The 24,715-nt window shown below is 46.9% G+C and overlaps 1 pseudogene; it reads right to left on the bottom strand.

Moving 5' to 3' along the window:
* Positions 1-24,467, bottom strand: part of LOC112620658 — a 50,131-nt pseudogene extending 25,664 nt beyond the window's left edge.
* Positions 24,468-24,715: the final 248 nt, after the last annotated feature.

The raw sequence follows: 24,715 nt of genomic DNA, 5'->3' as shown, positions 1-24,715 counted from the left end.
GGAGAAGCCAGACAGAGCTGGTTCAGACTCCTATCTGCATCTTCCTTGTATGTGACCTGGGCACATTACTTAACCCTTTCTGAGCCTCAGGTTTCTCTCCTGTACAATGGGAAAAATGTATCCCTTGCAGGGCTTTAATGAGGAACAAGGATATTCTATGTGATATGCTTGACATTGAATTGGTTTCCAGCACAGACTGTCAACTCTGCTAGGACTCTGTGCATTTTTTTTTTTTTTTTTTTAGATGGAGTCTCGTTTTGTTGCCCAGGCTAGAGTTCAGTAGCGTGATCTTGGCTCACTGCAACCTCCACCTCCTGAGTTCAAGTGATACTCGTGCCTCAGCCTCCTGAGTAGCTGGGATTGCAGCGCCCGCCACCACTCCCGGCTAATTTTTGTATTTGTGTGGAGACGGGATTTCACCATGTTGGCCAGGCTAGTCTCGAACTCCTGACCTCAAGTGATCTGCCCGCCTCGGCCTCCCAAAGTGTTGGGGTTACAGGTGTGAGTCACTGCACCTGGCCGGACTCAGTGCCTTTTGAACAAGGTGTCAGGTGGAAAAATATTTTCATGGACGTCTGCCCTCCTGTGCAGTGCTTCTGAGAGCTCTGAGCCCCACCTGCCCCGACAGAGGTGCCCTGATGACCTCCCCTGCTGGTGCCCATTTGCCCTGTTCCCTGCGGAGTGTGACCTGTGATGCAGACTAAGGAATTCCCACCGTGAGTGAGTCCCCGATGGGCTGCCCCTCTTAAGACGGCCCCAAGCAGGCTGGGCGCGGTGGCTCACATCTGTAATCCCAGCACTTTGGGAGGTCGAGGCGGGCGGATCACCTGATAGGTCGGGAGTTTGAGACCAGCCTGACCAACATGGAGAAGCCCTGTCTCTACTAAAACTAAAAAATTAGCCGGGTGTGGTGGTGCATGCCTGTAATCCCAGCTACATGGGAGGCTGAAGCAGGAGCATTGCTTGAACCTGGGAGGCAGAGGTTGCAGTGAGCTGATATTGTGCCATTGCACTCCAGCCTGGGCAACAAGAGCAAAACTCTATCTCAAAAAAAAAAAAAAAAAAAAAAAAAGAAAAGAAAAGAAAAGGAAAAAAGAAGGTCCCATGCAAAAGGTGGTGGAGTGCGAGTAGGCTGGGGAAGCTGGGTTGCTGGGCTCCTGGAGTGTGCAGAGTGATTGACACCTGGAAGCAGGAGAGAGGCTCTGGTTAGGGCCTTATTCTGCAGCTCCCGTGCTGAGGAGCTGGAGAAGGTGAATGAATGTTGTGGGCAGGGTGGGGAGGGAGTGTCTTGACAGGCGTAGACCTTTGTTTTTTTTTTTTTTGTTTTTTTTGAGACGGAGTCTCGCTCTGTCGTCCAGGCTGGAGTGCAGTGGCTGGATCTCAGCTCATTGCAAGCTCCGCCTCCCGGGTTCATGCCATTCTCCTGCCTCAGCCTCCCGAGTAGCTGGGACTACAGGCGCCCGCCACCTCGCCCGGCTAGTTTTGTTTTGTATTTTTTTTAGTAGAGACGGGGTTTCACCGGGTTAGCCAGGATGGTCTCGATCTCCTGACCTTGTGATTCGCCCGCCTCGGCCTCCCAAAGTGCTGGGATTACAGGCTTGAGCCACCGCGCCCGGCCTTTTTTTTTTTTTTTTTTTGAGAACAGAGTCTTGCTCTGTCACCCAGGCTGGAGTGCAGTGACGTCATCTCGGCTTACTGCAACCTCCGCCTCCTGGGTTCAAGCGATTCTCCTACCTCAGCCTCCCGAGTAGCTGGGATTACAGGTGCCTGCCACTACATCTGGCTAGTTTTTGTATTTTTTAGTAGAGATGGGGTTTCACCATGTTGGCCAGGCTGGTCTCGAACTCCTGACCTCAGGTGATCTGCCTGCCTCGTCCTCCCAAAGTGCTGGGATTACAGGCATGAGCCACCGCGCCTGGCCAAGTGCAGCCTTTTGAAGTCTGTCCTGGGTTGAATTGTGTACCCCCCAAAATTCATGTCCTTCCTGGACCTCAGAATGTGACTTTATTTGGAAACAGGGTCATTGCAGAAGTAATGGAAGTAATGAGTTAAGGTAAAATGAGATCGTACTGGGGTACGGGAGCCTTTAATCTGATACAACTGGTGTCCTTATCATCAGAGAAGGACACAGAGACACACAGAGGGAAGACAGCCGTACGACGACAGAGGCAGAGATTAGAGTGGTGCATGCACAAACTGCTGTACCGCAAGACTTGCTGGCAGCCACAGGCAGAGGCGGGCGGATCACCTGATCCCAGGCATTCAAGACCAGCCTGGGCAACATAGCAAGACCTCGTCTCTACAAAAAATGCAAACATTAGCTGGGAATGGTGGTGCGAACCTGTAGTTCCAACTACTTGAGAGGCTGAAGTGGGAGGATCACCTGAGCCTAGGGAGATCGAGGCTGCTGTGAGCCATGATTGTGCCACTATACTCCAGCCTGAGCAAGAGTGAGACCCTTTCTCAAGAAGCCAGGAAGGAAGCAAGAGGCACATGGTCCCCCTGAGACCCCAAGAAGAAAACAACCTTGCAACAGCTTGAGTTTGGTGTTGTTCTGAGTCACCTAGTTTGGGTCACAGGAAACTAAGACAGGGATTCCCAGAGGGTGTGAGGAAGAGGGTCTGCAGAGTCTGGGGTCTTGGGTCCCCCAGGCAGAGCAAGGAGGAGACAAGCTCTAGAAAACTGCATACATTAGATGTGACAGCAAATAAACCAGTTGGTATAAGGAAGCACACAGGTTGACAGCACACAATACATTCAGAAACAGTTTCTCATACGCATGGAAATATGTTCGGCATTTCAAATCAGCAGAGAAAAAGTGAGATTATCCAAGACATGGTATTGAGATAACTCAGCACAGTCTGAAAAACATGAAACCGGGGTCCCTCTGTAGCAGGACCAGCCGCAGACAAAACTCCTCAGACACTGGATTAAAGAAGGAAGAGGTTTTTTATTCGGCCGGGAGCTTCGGCAGACTCGCGTCTTAAGAGCCGAGCTCCCTGAAGAAGAAATACGTGGGCTTTTTAAAGGCTTACAACTTTAAGGAATCCATGTAAAAGGGTCATGATAAATCAAGCAAGCGTGGAAAACGTGACGGGGGGCTGCATGCATCAGCTAACAGAACAAAAAGTTTTACAGTGCTTTCCCATACAATGTCTGGAATTTACAGATAACACTAGTAGTTTTGGTCAGGGGTTAATATTATTATTATTATTTTAACCACCAGGGCCAGGTGGTGGTGCCAAGGTCGTCTAGCTATTTATCTTACTTCTGTTTCTTTCCAACTTTTTGCTTTCTCCCCATTCTCCTGTCTTATAAACTAGGGAAAAGGGGAGACGGGGAAAAGCTGGGAAAGACAACAGGAGAAGTGGTGGTCTCATTCTATACCTCCATTGCTTCTCATGTAAAAATGAATTCTAGATGGATCAGAGAATTAAATGTCTTATCAAAAAACAAAACAAAGCAAAACAAAACAAAAAAACAAAGCCACAGCTTCCAGGATGGTGGAATAGACATACTTTTCACAATTCCTCCTGCTAAGTGCAGCTAAAACCTTTGAATATTGGATGTAAAACAAACAGACGAAGACTGTGAACGGTGGGGAGAGAAGGCAGATGGGCTGGGAGTTCCGAACTCGAGGAATGGCACGGCAGTGAGGTCCCTGGGTTTTCTTCTTGTCTCATATATCCCAGACTGCGTTCTGGAGAAGCTGGCAGCCTAGAAATGCCAACAGGTACAGGTTTGTTTTGTTTTGTTTTGTTTTTGTTTTTAAACATTCTTTAAAAAGCCTGCTTTTTAAAGCCAGATAACTAGAGGAAAGGGCCAGGAAAGGGACAGCCTCATGAGATTAAAAAAAAACTTTAGGCTGGAGGTGGTGGCTCCCACCTATAATCCCAGCACTTTGGGAGGTGGAGGCAGGCGGATCGCTTGATCCCAGGCATTCAATACCAGCCTGGGCAATATAGCGAGACCTTGTCTCTACAAAAAATGCAAAAATTAGCTGGATGTAATGGTGCAAACCTGTAGTTCCAGCTACTTGGGAGGCTGAAGTGGGAGGATCACCAGAGCCTGGGGAGATCAAGGCTGCAGTGAGCCATGATCATGCCACTGTACTCCAGCCTGAGCGGCAGAGTGAGACTCTTACTCAACAACAACAAAAAAATCCCAAAACGTTAGACAATAACCTCTGCACTCCAGCCAAATAAGGTTGAAAGCACTGAGACCCTCTGCCCACTTCTGCCAGCAAAGACCAAGTGTAGAACTCAGACTGTCACCTTTTATGGTTGTAATGAGGCACCCTAACCCACCCCTTCACTGAGGTGGTGGCAGAGAAGTCTCCTGTGAGGGCTGATACTTGCATTCCTGCTGGGTGCTCATGAGACCCCCTGCCTCTGCGGGTTTGGTGGACACCCTTGTGGAGCCCACACTGACACCCCCACCCAGTGATAACAAGGCACCCCTTCTCCCCGTTGGAGTGATTAGAAGGAGTCCTGGTAAAACAGAGGGTTTAAATAAGATCCAGAGTCTTGTAACACATTATAAGAGTGATTTCAACTTAAGAAATCACTCATTATACCAAAATCGAGAAATATCTCAACTCAAATGAGACCAAGCAATCAACAGACACCAACACTGAGATGGCACAGATGTTAAAATTATCTGAAATGTATTTTAAAGCTGCTGTCATAAAAATGCTTCCATAATTGTGAACACACTGGAAACAAATGAAAATGTAGAATGTCTCAGCAAAGGAATAGGAAGTCCTGGCAAATAAATAGAAGATATGAAAAAGAACAAATGGAAAACTTATTTTTATTTTTACTTTTTTGTTTTTGAGATAAAGTCTGGCTCTGTTGCCCAGGCTGGAGTGCAGTGGCGTGATCTCAGCTCACTGCAACCTCCGCCTCCTGGGCTCAAGCAATTCTCCTGCCTCAGCCTCCTAAGTAGCTGGGACTACAGTCACGTGCTGCCACGCCTGGTTAATTTTTGTATTTTTAGTAGAGACAGGGGTTTTACCATGTGACCCAGGTGGTCTCAAAGTCCTGACTTCAGGTGATCCCACCCATGTGGCCTCCCAAAGTGCTGGGATTGCAGGCATGAGACACAGCCCCAAATGGAAATTTGAGACCTGAAAAATACAATAATCAAAATGAAACCTCAGTGAATGAGCTTAACCACAGAATGATGGGACAGAGGAAAGAAGTGGCAAACTTGATAAAAGAATAATGGAAATTACCCAAGCTGAACAACAGGGAGAAAATGGGCTTGTAAAAAGCCTCAAGGATCCATAGGATAATAATAAAAGATCTAACATTAATGTTGTAGAAGTCCTGAAAGGAGAGGAGAAGGAGGGTGGAGCTAAAAACTCTTCAAAGAAAGAATGGCTGAACCGCCCCCCCACCTAATTTGATGGAAGACATAAACCTGCAGGTTGAAGAAGCTTGGTAAGCAATCAATCAGGAAAATGCAAAGAAATATATTCCAAGACACATCATAATCAGATTTCTCAAAAAAAAAAATCTTGAACACAATGAAAGAAAATAATACTTTATCTATATGAAAAAATAATTAGAATTATAGCAGATTTCTCATTTGAAACCATAAAGGCCATAAAGGAAGAAGCACAACAGTTTTCAAATGCTTACAGAAAAGAATCGTCAGCCCAGAATTCTACATGAAGTAAAAATGTCCTTTGGAAATGAAGAGGCATTTAAGACATCCTCAGATTAAGAGAAACTAAGAGATTCTGTCACCAGCCAACCTACTCTGAAAGAATGGCTAAAGAAAGGTCTCAGTTGGGTTCAGTGGCTCATGCCTGTAATCCCAGCACTTTGAGGGGCCAAGGCAGATGGATTGCTTGAGCTCAGGAGTTCAGAACCAGACTGAGCAACCGGGTAAAACCCTGTCTCTACAAAAAAATACAAAAATCAGCTGGGCATGGTGGTGCACACTGGTAGTCCCAGCTACTTAGGAGGCTACAGTGGGAGGATTGCTTGAGTCCAGGAGGTTGAGGCTGAGGTGAGCCATGATCACACCATTGCACTCCAGCCTGGGTGACAGAGCAAGATCCTGTCTCAGAAAAAAGAAAATGATAAAAGAATGAATCCTGGAATACCAAGAAAAAAGAAAAAAAGACAGAAAGGCTAAAAATATGGATATATACAATATGCTTTCCTTGTATTCTTCAGTGTTCTAAGTTATGTTTGATGGTTAAGCAAAAAGTATAACATTGTCTGATGAAGTACTCAATTTATGTAGAGAAAATATTTAAGACAATTAAATTAAAAATGGAAAAGTGTAAAGGGAAGTAAAGTTTCTACATTACCTTCAAACTGATTAAATGTTGACACTAGTAGACTATGATTCATTATGTATACATAGTAAAATATCTAAGCTAACCTTAAAAAGTATGCAAAGGAATACATTAAAAACTATACATAAAAATAGAATTCTAAATAAATGTTCAAGTAAACCACCGGAAGGCAGAAAAAAGAAAACAGAGAAATGACACAAAAAAGAAAACAAAAAATAAAATGTCGGGCTTAAGCCCCAACAAATTAATAATTACATTAAATGTAAATGGCCCAAATATACTAGTTAAAATACAGATATTAGCATAGCAAATTCAAAAACAGCCACTGTGGAAAATAATTTAGCAGTTTCTTAAAAATTTAAGATACACTCACCATATGGTATAGCAATTGCACTCTTGGATGTTTATCCTAGAGAAATGAAAACTTATATCTATGCAAAAATGGACTATTCATAGCAGCTTTATTCATAATGGCAAAAACTGGAATAACCCTACATTTGGTAAATGGTTTAACAAACTGTGAAGCATCCATGAAATACTACTTAGCAGTAAAAACGAATGAACTATTGATATTGGCAACAACTCAGATGGGTCTCAAGGGCATTATGATGATTCAGAAAAGCCAATCTCAAAAGGTCACTGACTGTAGGATTCCATTTATATAAAATTCTCAAAATGACAAAATTATAGAGATGAAAAACAAATTAGCTTGGGGTTAGAGGTGGTGGAGGGAAGAAGTATGGGTATTCCTATAAAGAGATAGCATGAGGGAGATCTTTGTGGTGATACACAGTTCTGTATTTTAATTGCAATGGTGGTTACACGAATCCACACAAGTGATAAAATTACATAGAACTACAAGTACGCATTGTGCCAACATCAGTTTCTAAAGCTATGTAAGCTGTAATCACTGGGAGAAACTGGGTGGGATTATATACAACCTCTCTGTCCTATCTTGATAACGTTCTATAAATCTATAACTGTTTCAGAATAAAAAGTTCAAAAAGAAAATAAAATTATAGAAGAAAGTGTGAGTGAAATAAAATACAACACCTAGAACTCAAAAAGGAAAGAATTGATAAATTTGACTACAGAAAATTTCTAAAACTTCCATTTGATAGAGAAGACCATAACATAAAGTCAAGAATGATGAAACACTGGGAAAACGTATTTGCAACATCTGTGGCAGACAAATGGGACAGGTCAGTTTCTCTGCTTTACAAAGAATTTGCATAAGTCAATAAGAAAATGAAACAATAGAAAAATAGGCAAAGGATATGAATGGTCAGTTTATAGTAAAATAAACACAAATGGCCAGTAAATGTGGGAAAGCTGCCTAGCCTCATTCTTAAAGAACGAAATGTAAAACAAAGAACAGTGAAATTTGTTGCTCATTTTTCAGATTAACAAAAATGGAAAACTGTGATGCCTCAGGGCTGGTGAGGATGGGGAAGTAGACCCTTTCCTACGTGCTAGTGGGAGTGTAAATCAGTACACTCTTTCTGGAAGACAACTAGGAAATAATCATGAAAATTAAAAATATTCTCAGCAATAAAGTTATGCTAAAAATCTATTCTCAAGAGTTTCTCAAGATACATGCCCCAGGATCTTTGTTTTTCGTTTTGTTTTGTTTTGTGATGCTCTGTCCCCCAGGCTGGAGTGCAGTGGCACGATCTCGTCTCACTGTAACCTCCGCCTCCCAGGTTCATACCATTCTCCTGCCTCAGCCTCCTGAGTAGCTGGGACTCCAGGCAGCCGCCACCACGCCCAGTTAATTTTTTGTATTTTTAGCAGAGACGGGGTTTCACCATGTTAGCCAGGATGGTCTTGATCTCCTGACCTTGTGATTTGCCTGTCTCGGCCTCCCAAGGTGCTGGGATTACAGGCGTGAGCCACTATGCCCGGCTTCCCCAGTATCTTTTTGTGCCAATAAATGGGTTATATTTGTAAAGCTCTTGAAATGGTGTGTGGCACATAAGAAGTCCTATGTAAGTGTTTATTAGATAAAACAACAGAAAAAGTATATATGCAAAGCTCTCAAAAAGAAACAAATAGTGTGTAAATGATGGGACTCCTTTTTGTATTTAAAAAACATGTCAACATAAATGTGAATATTTGCTTTATACATGCGTTTATGTGTGTATTTCTGTATGGAGTGGGGAGGGAAGTGTTTACTTCATTTCTCTTTATTTTATTTTTATTTTTTGTAGAGATGAGGGTCTTGCTATGTTGCCCAGCCTGGTCTCAAACTCCTGGCTTTAAGAAATCCTTTCACTTCAGCCTCACAAAATGTTAGCATGACAGGTGTGAACCATGCCTGGCGTGTTTACTTAATTTCTTAGCTTTGTAGAAATCTGTGGTAGACTGAACCATTTTTCAGGAGTTCTCCGCTCCCCTTCCTCTTCCCACTAGGGGTGACGTACATGTTTCTGCTTGGATTTGGTCATATGATTTGCTTTCAGCAACAGAATGTGAGTGAGTGTTGTGCAAACAGAAGCTTTCAATATGCTTTTGTGGTTTGGTCCGGCTTATTGTGTTTTTGCCAATGACCTGAGAAGAACATGCTCGAAGTTACCACTGGTCCTAGATTGGGGAAGATGTGGAGACCCACAGACTGGAGCTGCTCCAGCCACTTGCAGACTTGTCAGTGAAAAAAGTATTTGTCGCTGTAAGCCACTAAGATTTGGGGGTTATTTGGGATGCAGCATGATTGCTCTGGTAGATGACTAATACAATACCCCTCTAAACTTTTTTTTGGAGCTCTGCCGCCCAGGCTGGAGTGCAGTGGCATGATTTCAGCTCACCACAACCTCCGCCTCCCGGGTTCAAGTGATTCTTGTGCCTCAGCCTCCTGAGTAGCTGGGATTACAGGTGTGCACCACCATGCCCAACTAAAATTTTTGTGTTTTTAGTAGAGACTGGGTTTCACCATGTTGGCCAGGCTGGTCTCGAACTCCTGACCTCAAGTGATCCGCCTGCCTCAGCCTCCCAAAGTGCTGGGATTACAGGCATAAAACACCACACCCGGTCCCCTATAAACTTTTGATCTGTTTTTAATTTTACATATATATGTATATGTGTGTGTGCCTCTATATATACATAATTTCAACCTATGAATATACATGATATTAATACATAATGTTGAATATATGAATATGCGATATAAATATATATTCATATACTATATATTCAACATATGAATATATATATTCAACATATGACTATATATAGATACACATACATATGTATTTTATTTTATTATTTCAAAATGTCAGTAGGTATTATCTAGGTGGAGAGATTATGGCTTATTTTGAATTTTCTTTTTCTTTTACTTTTGTTTTTTTTAAATAGAGACAGGGTCTCCCTGAGTTGCCCAGGCTGGTCTCAAACTCTTGGGCTCAAGCGATCCTCCTGACCCAGCCTCCCAAAGTGCTGGCATTACAGGCATGAGCCACCATGCCTGGCCAATTTTCTTTAAAAATTAAACGATCTTAAGAAATATTATATTTTTTAAAGGGAAAATTCAGAAGGTGGTTGAAGGAGGCGAGTCTTATTCCTGACTATTGTGGGGAGACCTGAGGTGGCGAGGAAGAGAGCTGTCAGTGGGTCTTTGCTTTTTCATTGACATCTCCATGTTTCTTTGCAGCACACACAGCCACCCGTGCATGGGGAGCTTGGTCTGGGAGGCTGCCTGCTCTCCCTTTGAGCCTGGGTGGCATGTGTCCAGGTGCCACCCCTAAGTGGAAGAGCCTTTCCTGGGGTGGTGTGCAGATGGCCACGATGGAGAGGCAAGGTGGCCCAGGGAGGAAGAGAGAAGCCCAGGAGAAGCCAGCTCAGGATACCTCCTGGACATGGCATGAGAGTGCGCTGTCTTTGGCATGTTCTGCAGGAGAAATCCATCAGAGGAAGTGAGGGTGAAGGTGGGAAACAGAACTCATCTTGTGGGCAGCCCTTCTTGCCAATGCCACACATCCTTGTTGTCCAAATGTCAAGGGAGAAACATATCTGTGTGCATTGTCAGACCTCACTGCTGGGAGATGTCAGCGCTGCCCACGACTCCACTAGGAGGGGACAACTGGGAGATCTGTGTATGGAGCCCTCCTAGACTCTGCCCCACATGTCTCTTCCTTGGGCTAATTTTAATCTGTGTCCTTTTGCTGTAATAAGCTGTGAGTGTGAGTAGGATGCCCTTGTGAGTTCTGTGAGTCCTTCTAGCAAATTATCAAACCTGAAGGTGGTCTTGGACACCTCCTGAACTTGCTAGGGGTGTCAGAAGTGAGAGTCCTTTTGTGGACTGTTTCCCTAAATTTCCTCTCCCTCATTTTTGGAATACATATATACACACATATATACATATATATGCATATGTGTACACACACATATACATACATGTATATGTGTGTGTGTGTGCACATGTGTATAATCTCACCCCTTGGTCTTCACAGGGCCTCTGTTTCCCTGTCTGAACCCTGTGGCAGGCACAGGGCTGGTGAGAGGGCATTTCCAGGCTCCAGTTTGGAGAATGGGTGAAATACAGACTATTCATTATCATAGTCATTGGTTTTTATTTTAGGTCTTGATGAAAATGGGGCAATTTTTACCTTGTCATAAAGCACACACCACCATGACTTAAGGATGCCAATTTATCGAGCTGACTTCATGCATTAATACATTTGATGGTTTGATACATTTATGACATTTTCAAAACCTGTCCCCTTTGGAAAATCGTAGGGTGAAGGGAACGTGTTTACCCTCTTCATACAATTAGGACTAATCTGTTTTTAGGAATTGATTAGAATAGAGGTTTTTCTTGGTGGGGCTGAAGGAGAAAGGAGGTGATTTGGGTAGGAGTGGCTGGAGAAAGATGGGAAGAAGAGAATATCAAGGAGGGGTCCTAGAGAGGGGACTGCAGTATCTGTGTCCTTCAACAGCCATTGGAGTTGTGATGTGGAGAGGCATTTTCAGAAGAACCTCAGTGAAGCCCCAAAGATGGGCACAGTGGCCCTGGACTCCGTTGACAGATGCAGAGGTAGATCCAGCAGTGCTTGGCCTCAGGGAGGTCGTGACTTCCGGGGCACTGGCATGCAGATCCTGGGCTCAGACACTACAATTGTGGTGTACATTGTTGGTGCCTACCTGTGATGGTTATTTTATTTTTTATTTCTTTTAGAAACATGGTCTCACTCTGTTGCCCAGGCTGGAGTGCAATGGTGTGATCGTAGTTTGCTGCAGCCTGAGCTCCTGGGCTCAAGCGATCCTCCCACCTCAGCCTCCTGAGGTATGGGACACCACACCAGGCCAATAAAAAAAAAAACTTTTGGCCAGGCGCGGTGGCTCACGTCTGTAATCCCAGCACTTTGGGAGGCCGAGATGGGTGGATCACGAGGTCAAGAGATCAAGACCATCCTGGCCAACATGGTGAAACTCCATCTCTGCTAAAAATACAAAAATTAACTGGGTGTTGTGGCGCCCACCTGTAATACCAGCTACTCAGGAGGCTGAGGCAGGAGAATCGTGCCATTGTGCTCCAGACTCCAAAAAAATTTTTTTTTTTTGGAGGGATTTAGTCTTGCTATGTTGCCCAGATTGGTCGGAAACATTGGCCCCAAGCAATCCTCTTGCCTCGACCTCCCAAAGTGTTGGGATCCCAGGCATGAGCCACAGCTTCCAACCTGATGGTTAATTTTATGTGTCAACTTGACTGAGCCACAGGGTGCCTAGACATTTGGTCAAACATCATCCCGGGTTTGTCTCTAAGAGTGTTTTTGGATGAGATTAACATTTAACTCAGTAGGCTGAAGTAAGGCAGATTGCCTTCCCCTAATGTGGGTGGACCTCATCCAATCAATTGAAGACCTCATTAGGACAAAAAGCCTGAATAAAAGAGAACTTCTTGGCTGGGCGCGGTGGCTCATGCCTGTAATCCCAGCACTTTGGGATGACAAGGCAAGGAGATCACTTGAGGTCAGGAGTTCAAGACCAGCCTGGTCAACATGGTGAAATCCCGTCTCTACTAAAAATACAAAAATTAGCTGAGCATGGGCTGAGCACGGTGGCTCACGCCTGTAATCCCAGCACTTTGGGAGGCCTAGGCAGGTGTATCATGAGGTCAGGAGTTCGAGACCAGCCTGACCAACATGGTGAGACCCCATCTCTACTAAAAATACAACAATTAGCCAGGCATGGTAGCGTGCGCCTGTAATCCCAGCTACTCAGGAGGCTGAGGCAGGAGAATCGCTTGAACCCGGGAGGCAGAGGTTGCAGTGAGCTGAGACTGTACCACTGTGCTCCAGCCTAGGTGACAGAATGAGACGCCGTCTCGGGGGAAAAAAAAAATTAGCCAAGAGTGGTGGCAGGTGCCTGTAATCCCAGCTACTCAGTAGGCTGAAGCACAAGAATTGCTTGAACCCGGGAGTCGGAGGTTGCAGAGAGCCAAGATCGGCCCCCTGCACTCCAGCCTGGGTGACAGAGCAAGACTCCATCTCAAAAATAAAATAAAATGAAATAAAATAAAATGATAAAATAAAATAAAAAAAGAACTTCTCCTGCCTGTCTTTGAGCTTTAAGCCGGCACATCGGTCTCTTGCCTTCAGAGGTGGACTGGGACTGAATCTATACGATCGGTCCTTCTGGGCCTCCCGCCTGCAGACTACACATCTTAGGGCTTCTCAGCCTCCCTAATTCCATGAGCCAATTCTTTATAATACATTCCTTTATATAGATATATTATTAGTTCTGTTTCCCTGGAGAACTCTTATGCACTACCCAAAATTCATTTCCCTCTTTCCTTCCACCAGGGCCCTAGGTCAGTAGAGTTGACCGTCTCCCCTCCCACAACACTGACCTTTCCCGCTTGGACCCCAGTGAGCCTGAGCACGTGTCATCATTCCCTTGGTGACTGTGATTGGTCCAGGGCTGGCCATGTGACCTAAGCCAGTCCAATCAGATGGAAGGCGAGACTCCGCACTCTATTCCGGGGTGGAGTTTTGGCTCCTCCTTTCCGTCCCTGCTATTGGGTTGGAACAGGAAACAGGGAGCTGTGATTGACACTTGCCGGCTAAACCGTGTGATGGATGCTGCGGCTTCACAGGGGGCACCAGGCAGCTGAGGCAAGAAGGCTAGAGCTGCAGAATGAGGGTGTGGTCCCTGAACCCAATTACGACATTTCTTGGGTGTCCCAGAAATATCCTGGGTGACACCGTGGGATGCTGTGGTCTTAGGGCCAGCTGTGGATTCAGAGATACTGTAATGTGGAAATTGCTGTGATCTCATTTGTAACCCCAGACTACTAAGGACTGTAGACAACTTTGGTCCCATAAGAACAAAGGAGGTCCCACCTCTTTTCATTTCCTTCCAAACTCAGGTGCCCTTTGCTTGAGAGATGCTGTTACCCAGCTCAGCTCCTGGGGGAAGACTCAGATCCTGAGGCAGCTAGTCCTGAGGACGATGACGCCTCCTGTTGTCTTAGGCACTCACTGCATCTGTGTGCCTCCGATTTGATGCCATACAACACTCCTAAAGTCACATCTGCCTCTCAACTAGTTACCCAGAAACCACACTCAGGACGGGCTGTCCAACAAAGGCCTCCTGGCTCACGAGGTTCACGTCACACAGCGAAGAGAACCTCACATGTGGAGTTTTGGTTTTTCCCTAGTCCCCCTTCCTGTGATGATGAATGTCTGGTGCAGTGTTTCTTCCCTACACCCTCAAAAGTCTCTCTCTCTCTCTCTCTTGCTCTCTCTCTCTTTTTTTTTTTCCTTGAGACAGGGTCCTGCCCTGCTGCTCAGGCTTGAGTGCAGCTGCATGATCTTAGATCACTGCAGCCTCCAACTCCTGCGATCAAGCAATCCTCCTGCCTCAGCCTCCTGAGTAGCTGGGAACTACAAGTGTTCTCTACCACATCTGGCTACTTTTACATTTTTTTGTAGAGATGGGGTCTTGCTATGTTGCCCAGGCTGGAGTGTGGTTACATGACCATAGCTCACTTCAGCCTCCAACTCCTGGGCTCAAACAATCCTCCTGCCTCAGCTTCATGAGCATCTGGGACTACCTTGCCCTAATGTTGGCATGCATCTGTAGTCCCAGCTACTCGTGAGGCTGATTTTTAACTTTTTTCGCTAATTTCAATTTTTTTTTGTAGAGACAGGGTCTTGCTATGTTGCCCAGTCTGCAAAAGTCTCTACTCATTTTAAACATGTCCTAGGGTGGGATCTGATCCTGAGCACCCAGAAACTCAGCATTCTGGATTCATAGTCTTTCCTGCTGTCCCCTGCACAGTGAGTCATCTACAGTGAAGACATTGGCCTTGGCCTTTGGGACACAGTGTTTACGGCAGGCCTAGTGGACTGTGCCTCATCTCCAGGGAACTCCTATCTCACAAGTGTAGGTCAGGCAGAATAAGAAAAGTGACGGTCACACCTTTCTGGTCTCAAATTCCTGAAGTCAAGGTCGTCTTGTGACGGGTGTGAATGTTGCTAAAAGTGAAACAACAGGATGCAGGCCTGTGCAGGAAATGCAATTAGCACCAACACTTTTATACCTCTCTTTTCACTTATCTAATTATTATCTAATTAAATAAGATTTTCTGTCTAAGGTAGAGGCAACCATACAGACAGGGTGACTTGCTCAGCTGGGGGACTTTGGCGTGCTCCATCACACGTGTTAGTGACATGTACAATTCTTACTTTAGACTAAAAGACAAAATATTATCCTCTAGAATAGAATTAGAAAACAGAATTTTGACTTGTGAATTTGCTAGAATTCTTCCTTCTTTCTGTGTCCCTGAGGGGTATTGATTTTTTCTTTTTCTTTTTCTTTTTTTTTTGAGCTAGAGTTTTGCTCTCGTTGCCTAGGCTAGAGTACAATGGGGCAATCTCAGCTCACCGCAACCTTGGCCTCCCAGATTCAAGCGATTCTCCTGCCTCAGCCTCTTGAGTAGCTGGGATTACAGGCATGCACCAACCACGCCCAGCCAATTTTGTATTTTCAGTAGAGACGGGGTTTCTCCATGTTGGTCAGGCTGGTCTTGAACTCCTGACCTCGGGTGATCCGCCCACCCAGGCCTCCCAAAGTGCTGGGATTACAGGTGTGAGGCACCGCACCTGGCCTGATTTATTCGTTAGCCCATGAGATGCAAAGAAAGTTCTTCGAATGCATCTCAGAAGCAACCCTGGACTCTGAATCCCTGGAGACATCATCTTGGAACACACACCACTGCAAGCTCTCAGGGCAGTGATTTTTTTTTTGTTTGTTTGTTTTAATAAATAAATGTAAGGTGAATACTCTGAGTTTAAAATGTTTCCTTCCATTTCTCTCCTCAACCAGCTCCCTTTCTCCCTCTTTTCTATTGAAATCTGCTTTTTAAAAATTTTTTAATTTTTTTTTTTTTTTGAGGCATGATTTCACTCTGTCACCCAGGCTGGAGTACAGTGGTGTGTGATCATAGCTCACTGCAGCCTCAAACTCAAGGGATCTTCCCATCTTAGCCTCCCCAGTAGCTGGGACTGCAAGCCCGTGTCACCAAACCCAACTAATTTTTTGTAGAGATGGGGTTTCGCCATGTGGCGCCAGGCTGGTCTTGAACTCTGCCTCAGCCCCCCAAAGTGCTGGGATTATAGGTATGAGCCACTGAGCCTGGCCCCAAATTATATATTAACCAGTTTGCTTTAGATGAGTCAGGGAGGAGGGAGAGCTAATGTCTTCTCAGCAGATGTTTGCAAGAAACAAAGCTCTGAAATGAGGGACCCAGTAAGTTTCTCCATTGTGATTGGTGTCTGTGCCCGTAAGTCTTGTGAAAATGTTCTGGTTAAAAAGAAAAATACACAAACGATTTCCAATAATTTAAGGCCTCAGATACAAATCGAACCAAGTGGAAGCTTAGGATGGAAAAGGGCAGTTTCCTGACCCCGTCCTCCCACCCCCATCCTGCTGACTCCAGGACCACCTCTCTGCAGTTTCCCTCTGCAACTCATCTGGTAGCTGTTGCTGGAATGCTGGACAATATGCCTCTTTCTCTGTTTCTTCACTTGTCAAGAGTCACAATTGGGGCTGAGAGCCGTGGCTCATGCCTGTAATCCCAGCACTTTGGGAGGTTGAGGCGGGAGGATTCCTTGAACCCAGGAGTTTGAGACCAGCCTGGGTGACACAGTGAAACCTTGTCTCTTTTTAAATTTTTAAAAATTAGTTGGGCATGGCGGTGCACATCTGTAGTCCTGTGCTACTCAGAAGGCTGAGGGCGGAGAATCGCTTAAGGCCAGTAGTTGGAGGGTGCAGTGAGCTATGATGGCGCCGCTATACTTTAGCCTGAGCAACAGAGCAAGAGCCTGTCTCTAAAGATAAAAATAAGCTGGGCATGGTGGCTCACGCCTATAATCCGAGCACTTTGGGAGGCCGAGATGGGCAGATCATCTGAGGTCAGAAGTTGGAGACCAGCCTGGCCAACATGGTAAAACCCCATCTCTACTAAAAATACAGAAATTAGCCAGGTGTGGTGGCAGGCACCTGTAATCCCGGCTACTTGGGATGCCGAGGCAGGAGAATTGCTTGAACCTGGAAGGGGGAGGTTGAAGTGAGCCAAGATCGTACCACTGCACTCCAGCCTGGGCAAGAGAGCGACACTCAGTCTCAAAAACAAACAAACACACACGCACACACAAAACAATCAAAAACCATACAAACAAAAATAAAAAAAAGACTTAATTGCTCAATTGATCAACACCACATTCTTCCTGCCTCTGCTTCTCTCCCCGTGTGAGCTGAGAACATTCTTTTTCCTTCTTGTATTGGCTCCCTGAGTGGTGTCTTTGGACACCGTAAAGGCATGCTGACACCCAGGCTTCCTTTGAGGGTGGGTGAGTAGGTTACCCCGGATGCCCCCAGTCTCTGTGGGAGGAAGGCAATTCTGGGCACTGGTTCTCCCTCTCCTGATTGCCCAATGGTCTGCCTGGGGTTAGATGAAGGCTTCCATATTTGTCAGCACCTGGGCCAGGGAGACGGCTGGTGAAAGCAGATGGGAGCAGACGTTTCCTAATCACACCTTTCTCAGCTCCCCTTTCCCCAGCCTCCACCAGGCTGGCCTGGCTGGAATCCCCCCCCACCCACTCCCACACCATTCCACTGAATTCCTAGTGACGACTTCCTCCCCTTTTCATCATTCCGTGTGGCCCCATTTATTTTCTTGTCTTCCAGAAACCCGCTGAAGTTTCTTACTCACCAGGTGAGAACTTTCCTCCCTTTCCTGTCTGCCTCCTCCCCAGGAAAACCATATCAGCCTTTTGAACAGGTCTCCAGGCGCCACACGGAGGCCCGAGCTCCACGGCCAGACGGCCCTGGACAGAGTCTGCGAAGAAAGCCCAGGCATGATCTCCGATGATGGGCTGCTTGGACCTTTCTGGGTTCCCTTTATAGATGTTCCAGGCAGTTCTATTCATCCTAAACTTCCTCGCAGGTTTAAAACAATCACTCAGCCTGGGGCCATTTGGGAAGTAATAAGTCATCTTTAGAGTGGGGGAGATGAGGTGGTGGTTGAGTCAGACCAAACTGCACACACCTTCTTCCGTGAAGAGGTGCCCATGGGAGCACATTTCTACCTGCCTGGTTACTCCAGGAAACAGTTCTTGTGAAAAAGAAAGAAAAGTTTGAATGAATTCAAAAATCTCTGTGAGTACTTTTCTCTTTTTTTTTTTTTTTCCTTTTTTTTGAGACACAGTCTTGCTCTGTCACCCAGGCTGAGGTGCAGTGGCACAATCTCAGCTCACTGCAGCCTCCATCTCCTGGGTTCAAGTGATCCTCCTGCCTCAGCCTTCTGAGCAGCTGGGATTACAGGCACCTGCCTCCACGCCCGGCTAATTTTTGTATTTTTAGTAGAGACGGGATTTCACCATGTTGGCCAGGCCTGTCTTGAACTCTTGACCTCAAGTGATCCACCAGTCTCAGCCTCCCAGAGTGCTAGGATTACAGGCATGAGCCACCATGCCCAGCCTGGCATTATTCCATTTCCCAGAAGAAACCAGTGGGCATAGAGGGGCTGCCAGACAGATCTGGGGTGTTGCCTCAGGTCTCCAGACAGAGTGGGCGTGTTGCAATTCGGTTTCTAGCAGAGTGTGGTTCTTGCATTAGGAACAACTCTGGAGCCACTCCCTGGGACCCCACATCAAATCATGGCTCTCCTAATCGCTTGAACCCAGGAGGTGGAGGTTGCAGTGAGCCGAGATTGTGCCACTGCACTCCAGCCTGGACAACACAGCGAGACTCCATCTCAAACAAACAAACCAAAAAATCATGACTCTCCTGGTTTTATCACTTATTTCCAGTCATCAGTCTTTGTAAACAAATTCTTTTTTCGTTTTTTCTTTTTCTTTTCTTTTCTTTTTTTTTTTTTTTCTGAGATGGAGTCTCGCTGTGTTGCCAGGCTGCAGTGCAGTGGTGTGATCTCAGCTCACTGCAACCCCTGCCTGCCGGGTTCAAGTGATTCTCCTGCCTCAGCCTCCTGAGTAGCTGGGACAACAGGTGTGCGCCACCACGCCTGGCTAATTTTTGTATTTTTGGTAGAGACGGGGTTTTGCCCTGTTGGCCAGGATGGCCTCCATCTCTTGGCCTCGTGGTCCTCCCCCCTCGGCCTCCGAAACTGCTGGGATTACAGGTGTGAGCCACTATGCCTGGCATTTGTAGACTAATTCTATTACCCCAAAAGGTTGCCAGGCAGGACCGCCACAGTGAATGACAACCCTGACTTGGGGGAGTTTGGGATGGCCCCAAACAGGAGGGCGCTGACTGTTCTCAGAGGAATCTCTTCCTCTTCTCCTCGCTGGATTCTTGGGTAATGCACAGACAAAAGTGCAGAAGGAAGTGTCACCGGCACTGTTTTATTTTAATTTTTTTCTTCCAAAGAGCTTCAATTAATAGAACTAAAAAAGAAGAGTATAGCCAGGACCAGGAGGTATCCAGGCTGCATCCAGGCTGAAAGTGTTGGCTCAGGAACACCCATTTCATGGAGCAGAGGCGCCTTGAGGGTGAACAGGGAACCTGTCAACTTTCCATGGGCAGGGCTCGGCTGTGAGGGGCGGGGCTCTGGATGAAAGTGGGCGGGGCTTTGGATAGGGATGCACAGGCCCTGGCTGGCAACGGGTGGAGCTCTGATGGGATGGGTGGGGCTCTGAATGAGAATGGGTGGGGCTCTGGCTGGGAGTGGGTGTGGCTCTGGATGGAGATGCACAAGACCCTGAATGGGGATGGGTGGAGCTCTGGGTGGGGTGGGCAAGGCTCTAGATGAGAATTGGTGGCACTTTGAAAAGAGATGGGCAGAGCCCTGGATGAGAATGGGCGTGGCTCTGAATGGGGATGCACAGGGCCTGGCTGGATTGGGTGGGGCTCTGGATGAGAGTGGGTGGGGCTCAGGATGATTGTGGGTGGGGCTCTGGCTGGGAGTGGGCGGGGCTCTGGATGAGAATTGGTGGTGCTTTGGGAGGAGTTGGGAGGCTCCCTGAATGGGAGTGTGCAGATCTCTGGACATGCATGGGTGCAGATCTGAACCCGTCAGCAGTGGTTGGAAGAGGGATAATGGGAGGACGAAGGCAGGCTGTGGGAGAAGGTGTGGTCCGGGGAGACCATGGCCTCTGGGTCTAGAATCTAGCTTTGCTGCTTGTCTGCTGCATAAGATAGACAAGTCCTTTGCCCCAGTCTCCTCATCAGCAACAGTCACCTCACGCAGATCAAATGGGAAGGTGCCTGTGAGGCACTCACATGGTACCTGGCACATGGTGGGCTCTAGGGCTGGGTTCCCCTCTTTCCTTCCTCTGGGTTTCCCATTGTTTTCCCTGCAGAAGGGATCAAGGCACATGAGCGTGTGTGCATACCTATCCCAAGCCTTCTATGAGACCCAATGCACCTGGATGTGTCTTCCCCTTGGGGAATGTTTAATGCAACAGAAACCAGGAGACCGAGTTCTGGTTTTAGGCATGCCACTGAGTGGCCATGTGACCCTCGGCTTTCCAGACACAGTTGTCCTATCTGAAAATGACAGGTTTGAGACAAGAGGTGTTTCCAGCTTCCCTACAAAGCCCAAAAAGTCCTGGGTCCTTGCCTCTTACTCCAAAACAGGCTCACATCATGAGTCTCTGTGGGCACTGTTGGTGGGGTCCTCGCCCTTTGGCTCCCACTCAGTCCCCTGTGTCCATTTGCTTGGTTCATGGGACCTCTGGGGGTCCTCACTACAGTCCCTGCCCACTGTGGGAATGTGGAGGGCACAGGCCAGGAAGCTCCTGACCCAAGGGGAGCCAGGGGGCTGAGTTGGATGGGGAAAGTGGTTCTCTCACGTCTGGGTGGTGCCTGTGGGGTCTGGACGGGGATGGATGCTGGGTGGCTACCTGTTCAACCTCCTCACCCCTCCTCCTCCCCCCAGCTGGAGGCTCCCATCTTCCCCAGGCCCCTGAGGGTAGGTTATCAGTGTGTATGCACAGACACTGGTGTGAGTGTGTGTATGAGTGTGAGAGAGTGATATATGGTGTGAGGGTGGGTGTGCATGCAGGTGCATGAGTGTGGGACGGTGTGTGTGAGTGTGGGACAGTGTGTGTGACTGTGTGCATGTGCCTGTGTGAGGGTGTCTGAGCTGTCCCAGTTGCACATATGCAACAGATGAAGGGAGTTACTCTGGCTGTAGAGTTGGGGACCCAGGTGCTTCCATGGGCTCTTCCTCCCCACCCACAGCAGCTCCCAGTGCCCTCTGTGCAGCCTGGTAGATCTCTGGACTAGCAGACTTCTAAACTCTAACATTCTGTGATTCCAAAATGTAAGACTCAGATGAGTCACTAGAGAAAACCTGGTAACAAAATCCCACTAAGGCACAGATGGCTGCCATGCCCTTCTTCCCAGGGGATACATTTGGGCAGAGGAAGGGTTGGGATGCTGGAAAAAGTGGGGAGGGAGGGACATGGGGTGACATGAGTACTTATGTCTGCAGGGAGGCATGGAGGGACATCGATGTCACATTCATGCAATAAGAAGGGAGAGGCCTTTCAAAAGAGTAAAAAGGAGGAGCCCCAGGTCCTAGGAGATGCCTTCAGGGGTCTGCATGCACAAACACCCCAAACGGAGGTACCTTAGTCAGCTCAGGCTGCCGTAACAAAATAGCATAGTCTGGGTGGCTTGAACAACTAAAATTTGTCTTCTCATGGTTCTGGAGGATGGAAGCCCAAGGTCAGGGTACAGCTTCCGGTGAGGGCTCTTTTCCTGGCTTGTAAAGAGCCACCTTCTCATTGTGTCCTCAAGGTGGGGAGAGAGGGAGATAGAGAGCTCGCTGATGTCTCTTCGTGTAAGGATACTAATCCTATCATGGGGACGCTACCCCAAGACCTTATCTAACCACAATTATCTCACAAAGGCCCCACTTCCAAATGCCATCATATCGTGGGGTAGGGCTTCACCCTGTGAATTTTTGAGTTGCAAAAACATTCAGTCTGTAGCAGAGGGGTGGAGAACCATTGGGTGACCAGAAAGGGAAGACTGAATGTAACATGACGATGGCCTTTAGTAGTCACTGACAGCTTGCTGTGTGTTAGGCATTGTGCTCAGAATTCTATATGTATCAGCTTCCATCACTTTTGGGGCCCAAGGTGGGATTTTTTTCCCCATACCTTGCACCCTCTGAACACAACCACCCCAAAACACAGCCATCCCAACTGAGCACCCCACTGTCCCAAATAACTCAGTGTGGTTCCCTTTAAGTCACAGACTTCCCTGGTGCATTTAAAATGATTCCATTTAGCAAAATCAATTGACCCACAACTTTTCCAGGGACACAAATATTAGCTAATGCAAAAGACAAACAGAAAAGGATATTTTATCTCCTTGCATAACTAGCTCAGTGGTTTTCTTTTACCTCCCCGGAGAGGAAGCAGAGTTATATAAGTCAAGCTTTGGTGTCTCAGGATGTCTGAAGTCACTGATGGCAAAAACTTGGAGTTCTAAGAGCCAGTCAGTCACGAAACTCACTTTGTTAGGGGCAAAACAAGCAGGTTTGTAATCAACAAGCATCCATTTCTTTTCTGTTCTATGTGCTTCACTTTTGGGGCAGGAGTCTCCACTTTTCTTGGGTTTGCCCTTTAAACACAATTAATCAGCATGTCTTTGTCCAAACTGGGGCAAGGGAGGCATTCACAGACAATAGATCACTTATTTGGATCCTCATTTGTGTGTGCATCTTGCCCTATGCTTTTTCCTTCAGGTTCCATTATGGGTTTAACTGTGTCCTCTATACCAGCAATCCCCAACCTTTTGGCACAAGGGACCGGCTTAGTGAAAGACAATTTTTCCACAGACAGGGGCAAGAGATAGTTTCGGAATGATTCAAGCCCATTCCGTTTATTGTGCACTTTATTTCAATTATTATTGCATTGTAATAGATAATGAAATAATTCTACAACTCACCATCATGTAGAATCAGTGGGAGTCCTGAGCTTGTTTTCCTGCAACTAGACAGTCCCATCTGAGGGTGATGGAAGACAGTGACAGATCATCAGGCATTAGATTTTCATAAGGAAGGTGCAACCTGGATCGCTCACATGCACAATTTACAATAGGGTTTGAGCTCCTATGAGAATCTAATGCTGCTGCTTATCTGACAGGAGGCAGAGTTCAGGCCATAATGCAAGCAATAGGGAGTGGCTGTAAATACAGATGAAGCGGCCAGGCGCAGTGGCTCACACATGTAATTCCAGCACTTTGGGAGGCCGAGGTGGGTGGATCATAAGGTCAAGAGATCAAGACCATCCTGGCCAACATGGTGAAACCTCGTCTCTACTAAATACGCAAAAATTAGCTGGGCATGGTGGCAGGTGCCTGTGGTCCCAGCTACTTAGGAGGCTGAGGCAGGAGAATCGCTTGAACCTGGGAGGTGGAGGTTGCAGTGAGCTGAGATCGCGCCACTGCACTCCAGCCTGGCGACAGAGCGAGACTCCGTCTCAAATAAATAAATAAAATACAGATGAAGCTTCACTTACCAGCTGCTCATCTCCTGCCGTGCAGCCCTGTTCCTAACAGGCTATAGACAGCTACCCATCTGTGGCCTGGGGATTGGGGATTGGGGACCCCTGCCCTACACCACCCTGAGTCCCCAGATTCATATGTGAAGGCTCCCAGTACTTCAGGAAATGACTCATCTGGAAATGGAGGCAACAAGTTAAAGGAAGGTTGTTAGGGTGGTCTGTAATCCAATGTGACTGATGTCCTTATAAAAAGAGGAAATTTGGGGCCAGGTGCAGTGACTCACACCTGTAATCCCAGCACTTTGGGAGGCCGAGGCAGCCAGATCACAAGGTCAAGAGAGAGAGAGAGACCAACCTGACCAACATGGTGAAACCCCATCTCTACTAAAAATACAAAAATTAGCTGGGCATGGTGGCATGTGCCCGTAGTCCCAGCTACTCAGGAGGCTGAGGCAGAAGAATCGCTTGAATCTGGGAGGCAGAGGCTGCAGTGATCTGAGATCATGACACTGCACTCCAGCCTGGCAACAGAGTGAGACTCCCTCTCAAAAAAAAAACAAAAAAAAAAAAGTATATATATATATATACCTCCAATATTGTTAAATAACTTGTCAGGATTCACATTGTTTTCATTCTCTCTCCCTCCTCCTCCTTCCTCCAAAAAGGAAGCTTCCTAGGGCCAATGTAACCTATTGCCACAATCAGGTGACTTAAGGCAACAAAAATAGATCTCTCATGGTCTGGAGGCCAGAAGTCCAAAATCCAGGCATTGGCAGGACTTCTTCCTTCTGGAAGCTCTGAGGGACAGTCATCCTCTGTTTCTCTCCAGCTGCTGGGGTGGCCGGCAGTCTTGGCGTTCCTTGGCTTATAGTTGCATCACTCCAGTCTCTGGCTCCATCTCCACCAGCCTCCTCCTTGTGTGTGTGTGTCTCTGTGTCTCTTCTGGGGATACCAGTCCTCGGATTAGCACCCACCCTAATCCAGCACGACCACATTTTAACTCGATTAATGACCGCTGCAAAGACCCTATTTCCAAACAAGATCCCATACACAAGTTCGGGGAATTGGGACTTCTACATGTATTTTTGGGGAACACAGTTTAACCCCCAGTGGGGCCATACCTTGGGATCAGTGGGCACGAAGGTGCTGCTTTGAGTGCTGGTGACAACAGCCATGGCGGCCAAGGGCCCCTCTTCTGCCTGAGAGTAGAGGGGAAGAGTTACCTTCCACCCCAGAAGCAGCCTGTGGGTATAAACCCTCTCCAACTCCTTGCTTCACAGCAGGACAGCTCTGCAGGGCAATTTTCTCACCAGAGACCCCTTAACTCTCATCCCCCTGTGGCCCGAGATCACATCCTTGCTGGACTTCCCCTGTGCCCTGTCTTGCCCTGGCTTCCATCAATAAACCTTGTCCTCTCCTCTCC

The sequence above is a fragment of the Theropithecus gelada genome, chromosome 3 (genome assembly GCF_003255815.1).
Source record: "Theropithecus gelada isolate Dixy chromosome 3, Tgel_1.0, whole genome shotgun sequence".
In the NCBI taxonomy this organism is placed as follows: domain Eukaryota; kingdom Metazoa; phylum Chordata; class Mammalia; order Primates; family Cercopithecidae; genus Theropithecus; species Theropithecus gelada.
Note: the sequence above shows the minus strand (reverse complement) of the source record. Positions and strands in the feature narration are given on the sequence as shown.